Consider the following 11,878-nt stretch of genomic DNA (forward strand, 5'->3'; position numbering starts at 1 on the left):
GCTTCAGTAGTTGTGGCTCGCGGGCTACAGTAGTTGTGGCGCACGGGCTTAGTTGCTCCACGACATGTAGGATCTTCCTGGACCAGGGCTCGAACCCGTGTCCCCTGCATTGGCAGGCGAATTCTTAGCACTGTGCCATCAGGGAAGTCCCCTAATGACCTCATCTTAACTAATGCCATCTATTGATACATTGACTCTATTTCCAAATAAGGTCACGCTTTTGTGGTTAGGACTTCCTATGAATTTTAGGGGATACAATTCAACACATAACACTCATCTTAGTCCTTCATTCCACTGCCAAGCTCTTACCTTGACAAGCTTCTGACTCCATCCTTCAGGCTGGCTTTGCTCTGGGTTCTCATTTGGGCCTGGGACAGCTAGTTGAGAAGGACACTACCATAATTTGGGGAAGGTAGCTCCAGGGCAAGCCAGGGCACAGGCCTGTGAGGCAGAGGTCTGGGGGAAGGGTGGCTCCTCAGACCTAGAACTGGAACTTGGGAGGAGGGTCAGTCAGGTTGAGTTAGGTGATGCTGCAGTAACAAATAAGCCCAAGATCTCAGTGCTTAACTCAACAAAGAATTATTTCTCACTATGCGATATGTTGATCATGGGCCAGTTGGAGTGTTTAGCTCCATATCCTCCTCACTCAGAGCCCAGGCTGAGGAAGGCTCTATCCTCATGGTTTCACTATCCCCAAGGCAGGAAAAAGGAAGCATGGCCTATTGTATACTGGCTGTTGATGTTTCTGCCCAGAAGTGAGATGCCACACTTGTATTTATACGCCATTGGCCAAAGCAGGTCACACGTTCACACCTAATCTCAAGGCATCAAGGAAACAATTTTACCATGTGCCTGGAAAATGAACTGGAAATATTTGGAGAACAGCAGGCCTTAGGAAGCCTGGGAGGGGCTTCTGCTTCTTTCTCTCCCTTGTGTCTCTATTTGGGAGGGTTAACATATGTCCTGGTTGGCCAAGGCAATTTACACATGCTGCCAGCCTAAATAGTAATAGTGCTTTCTTTCAGTCTTAAAAGAGTCCCTCTTTGGATACAGAGTCTATGTTTCTTAACTTCTTCTTACCCTTCAGCCCTCAGGTGAGCCTTCTTTAGATACCTAAACTTGTCTCAGTTGTGTCCTAGGGCTGAGGAAAATGACACTCATTCAGAGAACAGAAAAAGAGTGGTGTCCTTCAGAGGCTGGCATGGGGGTGGCAATGGTAATAAGCAAGGGGCATCCATGGGAAGGAAAATGATCAGGGTGAGTGTCTGGGGCCTATGTTGCCCTCTCTTACCCCTAGAAGTCTTCTAGTGATGACCAGGAGTTTGGGGGGTTTCTTTTTTAAGGAAGATGGCACTTTCTCAAAGATACCTCCACAGTAACACCCATTCCTCCGCCATCTCATCTTTCCAGACTAGCGAGGAAGCCACTTCCATCCCAGTGCTGGCATCCCAGCACAGAGAGGCAGGGCTGGCAGGGAGCCCCTTACCATCTTGTGCCAGGACAGACAATGGGGACTCCACTTGCCTATGGAAGGGGAGGAGTGCCAGCACAACCTCCTGGTTGCTGGGGGTGGGGTGGGTGTCATCCTTTTTCTCCTCACACCTTCCTGCCTCAGGGCCTTTGTACCTACTTTTCCTTCTGAGTGAAATGTCCTTCCCCTCCTCTCTTCATGTCTAGCTTCTCATCCTTAGAGGCATAGCCTGTTAGTATCCCCTCTCCCTAGATTACCCTTTCCTTCCATCCTCTGTCATGGCACCCCATTCATTTCCTTCATGACAATTGTCATGGGATTTGAATAACTATTTCCCTGTTAAGTTTTGGTTTCCCCTCTAGACTATAAGCTCCATAAGGGTGGAAGCTCTACCTGTTTTGTCCATCATTGTGTCCCACAGCCTACACAGTGCCTGTCACGTAGCAGGTCCTCAGCACCTGTTTGCTGGATGAACGAAAGAATGGTTAAACAGATGAATGAGTGTAGGCACTTGAACTCAGTTTCTGAGGATTTGCTGGCCCTGGACAACAACGTGGGGAAGTGAGGGACACCCTGGAAAACCGAAATTGAATTCAAGTTCAAAATGGCCACTCCTAGCAGGTCAGACACAGAAAACTGAGAATCATCTAGGTGTCAGAGTGGAACTCAATACATATACAGAAGCATCACTCTGGAATTTATCAAAGGACAGTGTCTGTCTGAGAAGAGCAGCCGGCCCTTTGGAGTACTGATTGATTTTATCAGTAATACCCATTCCCTCTTGCGGGCAAGTTCTGTGGCCCTGAAGATGGTGCCAACATAGGGGTGAGATGTGTGAGGTTGACCAGAGATGGCGCTATATAGATGGAAGGGTACCTGTCGGTACCCTTGTATGTGATAGCTCAGTGGAGAGACACAGAGATGAGGTGGTTTTCAGGTGGCTCTGTGGCAGAGAGCCATCCTTCCTGCATGTAGAAAATATTCAGAGACAGCTTTCCGCTTCCGCAAGTTCCTCTTGATGTCTCATCCCTGCCCTATTCAGAAGGTTCCGGAAAGAACATGGGGACATGGGTTCGAGCCCTGGTCTGGGAAGATCCCACGTGCCGCGGAGCAACTAAACCCGTGCGCCACAACTACTGAGCCTGCGCTCTAGAGCCCACGAGCCACAGCTACCGAGCCCACATGCTACAACCACTGAAGCCCACGTGCCTAGAGCCCGTGCTCCGCAACAAGAGTAGCCACAGCAATGAGAAGCCCACACACCCCAGCAAAGAGTAGCCCCCGCTCGCCGCAACTAGAGAAAGCCTGTGCACAGCAACGAAGACCCAACGCAGCCAAAAATAAATTAATTAATTAATTTAAAAAATTAAATACGTTTTTAATAAATTTAAAAATATTTTAAAATATTTTAAAAAAGAGAAAATATTCAGAGGCACTCAGTGCGGGGATTATTAGCCCCATTTTACGGAATAGGAGACTGCGGCTCACAGATGTTAAGCTTGTCTAGGTCCAACCGTGAGTGTGTAGACAGCAGGCAGGCTGATCTCTGCCACTCTCCTGCCCAGTGCTGGACTCTGAGTCAGTGACGGGTGGAGATTGAAGCTCAGAACTTGTGTTAGCGACGCAGATATAAATGTGCTTTGTGATCCACCATGCAAGGGTCTGAATCTCTGGCTGTGGTGAGTGAGGGTATTCACATTGAAAAATGTCACCAGATAATTTGGAGACCCTCCTCCTCGCAAGGGGGCTTCTCCCAACCCCCTCACCCTTTGAGAACTACCTCATTGGAAGGTACCTGGGCAACAAGTTCTTAAGGAACTTACTTTCATTTAATGAGTTCGTTATAAAGGCAACGGAACACGTTCCCAACTAGAGGTCAGTTACACCCACATTCCTCAGACTCACAAGATCTCTGACAATTAACAAGCCTCAAGGTGCCTGTGAGGCTTGCAAGAGGCTTGTACTAGCCAGAACATACCATCCTGTCTCCCAGGCTACTGCAGAGATTTTACTGAAAATATATTCAGCGGGTTTCCCAAACGTTTCTCACATGGGGACAACTCAGATAGGAAGGACACTACGCTTGATTTCTACCCATCACACAAAGGCCTTGTGTGCCTTGAAAAATGTTCAAGGCAAAGATTTCTGTTGACTGTAAAACCTGTTTAGAGAGTGCCTTTTCCATATATGTGTGGGCCCCCGCCTCCACCCACATTCCCCAAGTGCTCACACTTGTGAAAAAATGAAAAAAAATGTTTTTTCTGTGGGGCTGTAAAAGAAATTAAGCGAAAAAACCTTCTAGCCTTAAACTACTCAAAAGTCTAAGATGGGAAACTCATAAGTCAAATGCCTGGAGACACTTCAGGGAAAAGAAAAAACCCTAAGGTCACACTCAGCTTAGCTGGCACTTCCTTCAGGAAGTCTTTCAGGGCCCCTACCCCTGTTTGCCCTCATTCCCCTATGGGTTGATTAATCATTCATCCATCCTTTCATTCAGTAAGTATTTACTGAGAACTCTATATGCCAGGTACGGATCAAGGTGCTGGGTAAACAGACAAGAGAGACAAAAACAGACAAAGTTCCCTGACTTCCTGGAGCTGATGTTCTAGCTGGGAGATGCTGACAATATACAAGGTGAAGAATTGTATTTCATAGTGCATTTGAAGGTGGTAAGTGCTATGGATAAAAATCAAGCACGGGAAAGGCCAGCAGGTGCCAAGTGGTAGAGGTGATGCTGTAATTTTGGACGTGAAGGAGGAGAGGCAGGGTGCCACGTGGATGAGAGAAGCGCATCCCAGGCACGGGGCAACGGCATGTGCAAAGGCCCTGAGGAGAGGCATGCTCGGTGTGTATGAGGAACACAAGGAGGCCTGTGGGCCTGGAGCGGAGTGAGTGAGGTGGAGCTACAGGGAATGAGATCCCAGAGGGGTTCCCCCCATTGCACCATGGGGGTGCTCCTCTTGCAGTGCAACCGTAAGGGTCGTTATTGTCACTCTTGTTAGTTGCGTTCCCTGGGACACAGGCTTTGGGGTGGAGCCTAGTGTGCCCTCAGGATCGATATTTGGGCAAGGGAAGGGCAGGAAGCAGCCCTGGGAAGAGAGAACAAGGACACTCAGCCAACCTGATGGGGAACTTTGGAGCTGGGATGACCCTTTAGCATCATCCTGCATTGTGGAGAGGGGGCTGGGCCATTGTTCCCCTCCCCCGTACATCCACCAGTCACTGGATGGGGCTGCTCTTCAGAGGGGATGTGACCTGGGGCCAGGCTGCTCTCATCGGGTGTGGGCCATTGCCGCAGAAGCTGACACTCAGGGAAACTGACACTCCAGAATCCACAAGCCCGGCAGCTGGGGAAATAAGTGCTTTAGCCCTGAAGGGAGATTTGGGGGATGCACCACAGCATCCACTGCATTGTCTAGCACCGAGGACTCACGTCAAGCCAGGCTGTCTGCTGAGCACTTTGTAACGGTTTCATTTAGTCGTCACACAAAACCTGTGAGTTAAGTATTACAATTCACTTTACAGAAGAGACCCAGAGATTGAGCAGCCTGTCCAAGGTCCACGCTACTAGGCAGCTAAATGGGTGTCCAGTGCAGACGTATCTGACTCTAAAGAGTGAGCTCCTAAGCACTGGATTCACCTCCCTTGTTCCGAATGCCTTGCCTCTGTTGATACAGCCCAAGGGCAAGGCCACCACTTCACCACGCTGACTCATATCGGACAGTTGAGTACTTCTATCTTCCTGGCCCACCTCTCTGTCCTGCCCTGATGCTGCGGAATTTATGGGCCCTGATACAGGGTCCTTAATCCTTCCTGCCCAGATGCTCTCCTAAGAGGCAGCCTCTGCTCCAGCATACAGGCGTCCCTTGGAAATTTCCCCAGCCATAGACCTCTGATGAGAGGGTTTATGACACTGAGGATACCAGGGTTGAACAGATCCTTAGAGACCTTAGCCAACTGTCTTCATAGGGGGCAATGTTGGGGTCTGGGAGCTGCCTGAGGCTGACAGCCAGGAGTTGCAGGATGGAATCAAACATCATACATTGAAGTCTTAACACCTAGTACCTCAAAATGTGACTGTATTTGGAGATAAGGTCTTGAAAGAAGCAATTAAGGTAAAACGAGGCTGTTAGAGTGGGCTTTCGTCAAATCTGACTGGTGTCCTTTTAAGAAGAGGAGATTAGGGCTTCCCTGGTGGTGCAGCGGTTAAGAATCCACCTCTGGGCTTCCCTGGTGGCGCACTGGTTGAGAGTCCGCCTGCCGATGCAGGGGACGCGGGTTCGTGCCCCGGTCCGGGAGGATCCCACGTGCCGCGGAGCGGCTGGGCCCGTGAGCCGTGGCCGCTGAGCCTGCGTGTCCGGGGCCTGTGCTCCGCAACGGGAGAGGCCGCGACAGCCAGAGGCCCGCGTACCGCAAAAAAAAAAAAAAAGAAGAGGAGATTAGGACATAGATGAGTACAAAGGGAAGACCATGTGACCTTGGTGTTGAACCTAGGTCTAGCCCAACAGACCTAGACACCAGGCCTGTGCTCCTCCCTCAGCCCCAATCACTGTGGCTTGGCCTCACTCTGTGGAACTTAGCTTGGTGTAGGGCCAAGGGCACTAGTCTTGGAGTCAGAAAATCTGAGGACTTTCTCTTCATCTGTCTATCTGTGTGAACTTGAATCAGTCACTTAACCTCCTTGAGCTTCTATGTCCGCATCTGCGAATTGGAAGGAATGAAGGAACACTTCCGTCCTAAGGGCCCATTTGACGTGCCGGCAGTTTCAAGGGCCTGGTGGGAATGTTGGAGGACCCAGGGACAGACAGCTTTTTGTCATCATAATCCCAAACACTTGACCAGAGCATTACGTTACATGAAAAGAGCCTGGCCTGTAATGGATGGTACCACATGCCTAATCCACTTCCAGGGAAAAGAGAAAAGCACACACGAGTGGTCCATCAGGGCCTGGATCACCGCCCTGGGCAACTGGCAGCTGTTCGGAGGCCACATCCTGCAGGTGGGAGGGTGGAGAAGGGGGGGGAGAGGTGAGCAAGCTGTCTCCACCTCTGTGCCTCAGAAGGGGACGGGCGCAGCTATGTAGTACCGACCCTGGGGCTCCATAGGCGTGGGGATCATTAACCCCTCGGCACAACATGGAATGAGCAGGTATGCCATATAATAACCATCATACTAATAATAACATTAGCAGTTATAACGGGGGAGGTAATCCATCACTCAAACCCATGATTTCTTTCCTTTAAATTTGCGGAACCAAAATATTTCTCTTGTCAGTTCACCCTGAAGTTGGAAGTTCATAGTGGGAGTGAGGAGAGACAGTAACTCACTCTACCTAAATCCTCAAGTGATCGGTGGTCCATCCCTCTGTGGGAGACAGCTATACAGCAATGGGAGCCTGCTGGTCAGGGGATTCCTGTCTCACTCTCAGGGCGCTTGGAAAATCAAGTTAGTCAGTACAGATTTCTCAGGAACCAAGGGGGGTTGGTTGATCGTGAAGTAACTTTTATACAGGATTTTTTTTTACATCCTTATTGGAGTATAATTGCTTTACAATGGTGTGTTAGTTTCTGCTTTATAACAAAGTGAATCAGTTATACATATACATATGTCCCCATATCTCCTCCCTCTTGTGTCTCTCTCCCTCCCACCCTCCCTATCCCACCCTTCTAGGTGGTCACAAAGCACTGAGCTGATCTCCCTGTGCTATGCCGCTGCTTCCCACTAGCTATCTACCTTACGTTTGGTAGTGTATATATGTCCATGCCTCTCTCTCACTTTTTCACAGCTCACCCTTCCCCCTCCCCATATCCTCAAGTCCATTCTCTAGTAGGTCTGTGTCTTTATTCCCATCTTACCCCTAGGTTCTTCATGACTTTTGTTTTTCTTAGATTCCATATATATGTGTTAGCATACGGTATTTGTATAGAGGATTTTTTTGGGGGGCTGCGCCATGCGGTATACGGGATCTTAGTTCCGGGACCAGGGATGGAACCCGTGCCCCCTGCATTGGCAGTGTGGAGTCTTGACCAATGGACCACCAGGGAAGTCCCTCGGAGGCAAATCTTGATAAATTGTTCCAGTTCCATAGCAGAGTTCTGAAACTTTACCTTGCTAGGAGTCAGAACCCTGGGTCCTCTTCCTCACAGCTACAGCAGAATTTGCATTAACACAGTTTTACTAACCGTAGTGAATACATGCTTGTCTGTTGGGCCAACAGCACCTCCTCTTCAATCTACCACCTGTTAGATGTATAGCCTTGGGCAAGTTACTTAACCTCTCTGTGCTTCAGTTTCTCCATCTTTAAAGTGAGGCTAGTAACAGTACCTCCCTCATAGCGTTTCCATGAGAAATAATACATTATTCAAATAATACAACACACTCACTTAACATATTAAGTGCTTGCAAGAGTGCTTGAAGCATACTAAGCATTCAATAGGCATTACTACGATTATGAGTATCACGATTGTTATACAGTATCCCCATCTATTCTACTTGGTTCAGAGTGATGAATGGTCCCCAAGCCCTTCAGCCTTAGGAGTGATACTGCATGACTCAGTCCTGGTCAGTAAGAGTACTCTATCTCAGGCAAAGGTGAAGACAAAGTAGAAGAGAGCTGGGATCACAATCCTGTTCTCAGAGAAGGTTGAATCAAGAAACAACGGAAGGGATATTATCCACAATGATCTAATAGTCTAGAAAAACTGTGAACCAAATAATAGAGTATCAAAGTTCATGCAGAGGGCTTCCCTGGTGGTGCAGTGGTTAAGAATCCACTTAACACCAATGCAGGGGACACGCATTCGATCCCTGGTCCGGGAAGATCTCACATGCCACGAAGCCACTAAGCCCGTGTGCCACGACTACTGAGGCTGTGCTCTAGAGCCCGCGAACTGTAACTACTGAGCCCACACGCCACAACTACTGAAGCCTACACACCTGGAGCCCGTGCTCCACAACAAGAGAAGCCACCGCAATGAGACGCCTGCACACCACAACGAAGAGTAGCCCCCGCTCGCTGCATCTAGAGAAAGCCCGCACGCGGCAACGAAGACCCAATGCAGCCAAAATAAATTAAATTAATAAATAAATAAATTTATTTTAAAAAAGTTCGTGCAGAAAAAAGTAGAGAAAGTGCAAGGAGAAATAGAAACACATTTGTAGTAAGGAAATCTATCTCTCTCAGCACATAGGAGAGCAAGTGGACAAAAGATAAGCAAATATATAGAAGACCTAAAGAATATGACAAAGTCTATCTATATGTATCATCTTTTATTAGTTTATGCTGTGGTATAACAGCGACTTCCAAGGTTCAGAGGTTTGCAACAGCAAATGTTTATTTCGTGATCACATCACATGTTGGTTGGTGTCGCCTTTGGCTCTCATCCGTCGGTTTTCTTTATTCTGAGATCCAAACTGAAAGAAGAGCCCCTCTCCAGGATATATCAGCATTGTGGCAGAGGGAAAAGAGCAATGGCATAGCCAGTGTTGGCTCAAAGCTTCTGCTCCTTGTGGCTCCGATCACTTCTATTCATATTCTCCCGGCCAAAGTAAGTCACATGGCCAAGCCTGATGTCATTGAGATGAGGAGTTATACTCCATCCACAGGATGGCACTGCAAGTCATGTGGCAGCGGGCAGGAATTGTGTAGTCTTGCTACATGGGTGGCAGCAAATGGTTGGGAACAATAATACAATCACAGTATCTTATTGATATATATCATGTTCTGTACTATGTAATGCAGCTTGTAAGTACCGCTGCACATTCACAAAAATTGAACATATGTTGGCCCCCAAATAAAAAGTCAATATATTCTAAAATGTAGAAATAAAATTTTGCCTTCAGAGACAGCAGACTCGGTTGTTTCAATTCAATTCTCCAGCTGAGAACAGCTAGAAAAGCTAGAAAAGTATTAAGGTAATCAGAGAGCTAAAGGCAGGGAGAATTTACAGGGCCAGGATATGATTTCTGTTCTTTAGCTCGTTAATATGGTGGATTACACTAGTTGAATTGAATGTTGAATCAGCCTTGCATAGCTGGAATAAATCCTGCTTGGTTATGGTGTATAATTTTTTCATACATTGTTGGATTTGATTTGCTAATATTCTGTTGAGGATTTTTGCATTAATGTTCATGAGAGATATTGATCTGTAATTTTCCTTTCTTGTAACGCCTTTGTCTGGTTTTGGTATTGGTGTAATGCTGGCCTCATAGAATGAGTTAGGCAGTGTTTGCTCTGCTTCCAGTTTCTGGAAGGGATTGTAGAGTATTGGCATAGTTTCTTCCTTAAATGTTTGGTACAATTCACCAGTTATACCATCTGAGCTTCATGTTTTCTGTTTTGGAAGATTTACAACATTGATTCAATTTTAAAATAGATATAGACCTCTTCATATTATCTATTTCTCCTTGTGTAAGTTTGGTAGTTTGTATCTTTTAAGGAATTGATCCATTTCATCTAAGTTATCAAATTTGTGAGCATAACATTGTTCATAGTATTCCTTTATTATCCTGTAGTCCATGGGAGCAGTAGTGATGGCTCTTCTTTCATTTCTGATATTAGTTATTTTTTTCTTCTCTTTTTTTTTCTTGGTTTGACTGGATAGAGTTTTATCACTTTGACTGATCTTTCAAAGAATCAGCTTTTGATTTCATTGATTTTCTATACTGTTTTTACTGTTTTCAGTTTCATTGATTTCTGGTCCAATTTTTATTATTTCTTTTATTCTATTTCCTTTAGGCTTAAATTGTTCTTCTTTTCGTAGTTTCCTAAAGTGGAAGATTAGATTATTGATATTAGATCTTTCTTCTTTTTTAATATGTGCCTTTCATGCTATAAATTTCCCTCTAAGCATTGCTTTTGCTGCATCTCACAGATTTTGATAAGTTGTATCATTTAGTTAGCAATATTTTTAGATTTATTTGAGCCTTCTTCTTTGACCCATGTGTTGTTTATAAGTAGGTTGTTTAATTAATTTGACGATTTTCTAGCTATCTTTCTGTTTTGATTTCTAATTTAATTCCATTGTGATATATGAATATGTTTTATATGATTTCTACTCTTTTAAAATTGTAAGGTGTATTTTATGACCCACAATGTGATCTATATTGGTGAATGTTCCATGTGAGCTTGTGTATTCTGTGGTTGTTGTTGAATGGATTATTTTATTATATATTCATGCTGTATTAGATTTAAGTTTAAAAAACCTTTTCAAATTATGTTACCTGCTATAGATCATTTTACCTACTCCTCTGTCTGGCAGCCAGTCTCTGGTCTCTTCAGCAATAGTGAGGTAGACACCTTTTCCTCAGGGAAGAGAAATCCATGGTTTGTTGCCTTTGCCAGTAATGAAAATGTTGGAGATCTAGGTGGCAAAGCTGTTGCCTTTGGCATCTTTCATATGAACCATATCAAAACAGCCAGGATGTCTCTCCGTTGGTGATCATACCTACTCTTTTCAGGTTAGCACCTCTGGTCACCACCATACACAGTATCCAAATCAATTTGAGTGGTGTCATTCACCTTGCTGAGGGGATTAGGGTAGCAGATAATTTGAGGATCACTGGTCACTGGAGAAGTGATTCCTTTTGTGCCCACAAAGATCTTACCATCAGCCTTAATGAGCTGCTTCATGCAGATCTTCTTTACTTCCTACTGGAGCATACTTAAGTCTGTTACTTAGGAAAACCATGAAGGGGGAACATTCTCTCAGGTTGTGGGGATTGGTACATGGACAAGGAGCCATGTATTAATTGCATAATTTAAAACTCCTTTGTTTTTAAGACAAAATGTTCAGCTTGATAGTTTAAGGCTCATAGAAGGGTCAGATGCTTCTTGGAACTATTAGCCATGGCTGCGCTAGGTACTGAAAGAGCTGCGTGGAGTATTCTATAAATGTCAATTACATTAAGTCGATTGATAGCGCTGTTCAGGTCATCTACATCCCTACTGACTTTCTGCCTGTGTGATATATCAGTTACTGACAGAGGGTTGTTGATGTCTCCAACTATAATTGTGGATTTCCGTATTTGTTTTTTTCAGTTCTAGCAATTTTGGCCTTGTGAAATAAAAGTGTCCCTATCTGCAGATGGCGTGATTGTCTATGCAGAATTCCCAGGGAATCTATGTCAAAAACTCTTAGAACTAATGAGTTCAGCAACGTTGCAGGATACGAGATCAACACACAAAAATCAATTGTATTTCTGTATACTAGCAATGAACATGTCGAAACTGATAATAAAAATTATAATACCATTTAAAGTTGGACAAAATATACTTAGGTGCCCTCAAGGAGCTTGCAGTGTAGCTATGTACTGATCTGTGCTGTGGCCCAACACAAAAAGATGAGCCCGGCCCATCAGATCCTCTAAGGAACTTGTGGCTGGGAACTTCTAAAGGATGAGGTAGTG

General features: G+C 45.5%; 1 pseudogene; it reads right to left on the bottom strand.

Moving 5' to 3' along the window:
* Window positions 1–10,708: 10,708 nt before the first annotated feature.
* Window positions 10,709–11,214, bottom strand: LOC116747245 (annotated as a pseudogene).
* Window positions 11,215–11,878: the final 664 nt, after the last annotated feature.

This window comes from Phocoena sinus, chromosome X (assembly GCF_008692025.1).
Source record: "Phocoena sinus isolate mPhoSin1 chromosome X, mPhoSin1.pri, whole genome shotgun sequence".
Taxonomy (NCBI): Eukaryota; Metazoa; Chordata; class Mammalia; order Artiodactyla; family Phocoenidae; genus Phocoena; species Phocoena sinus.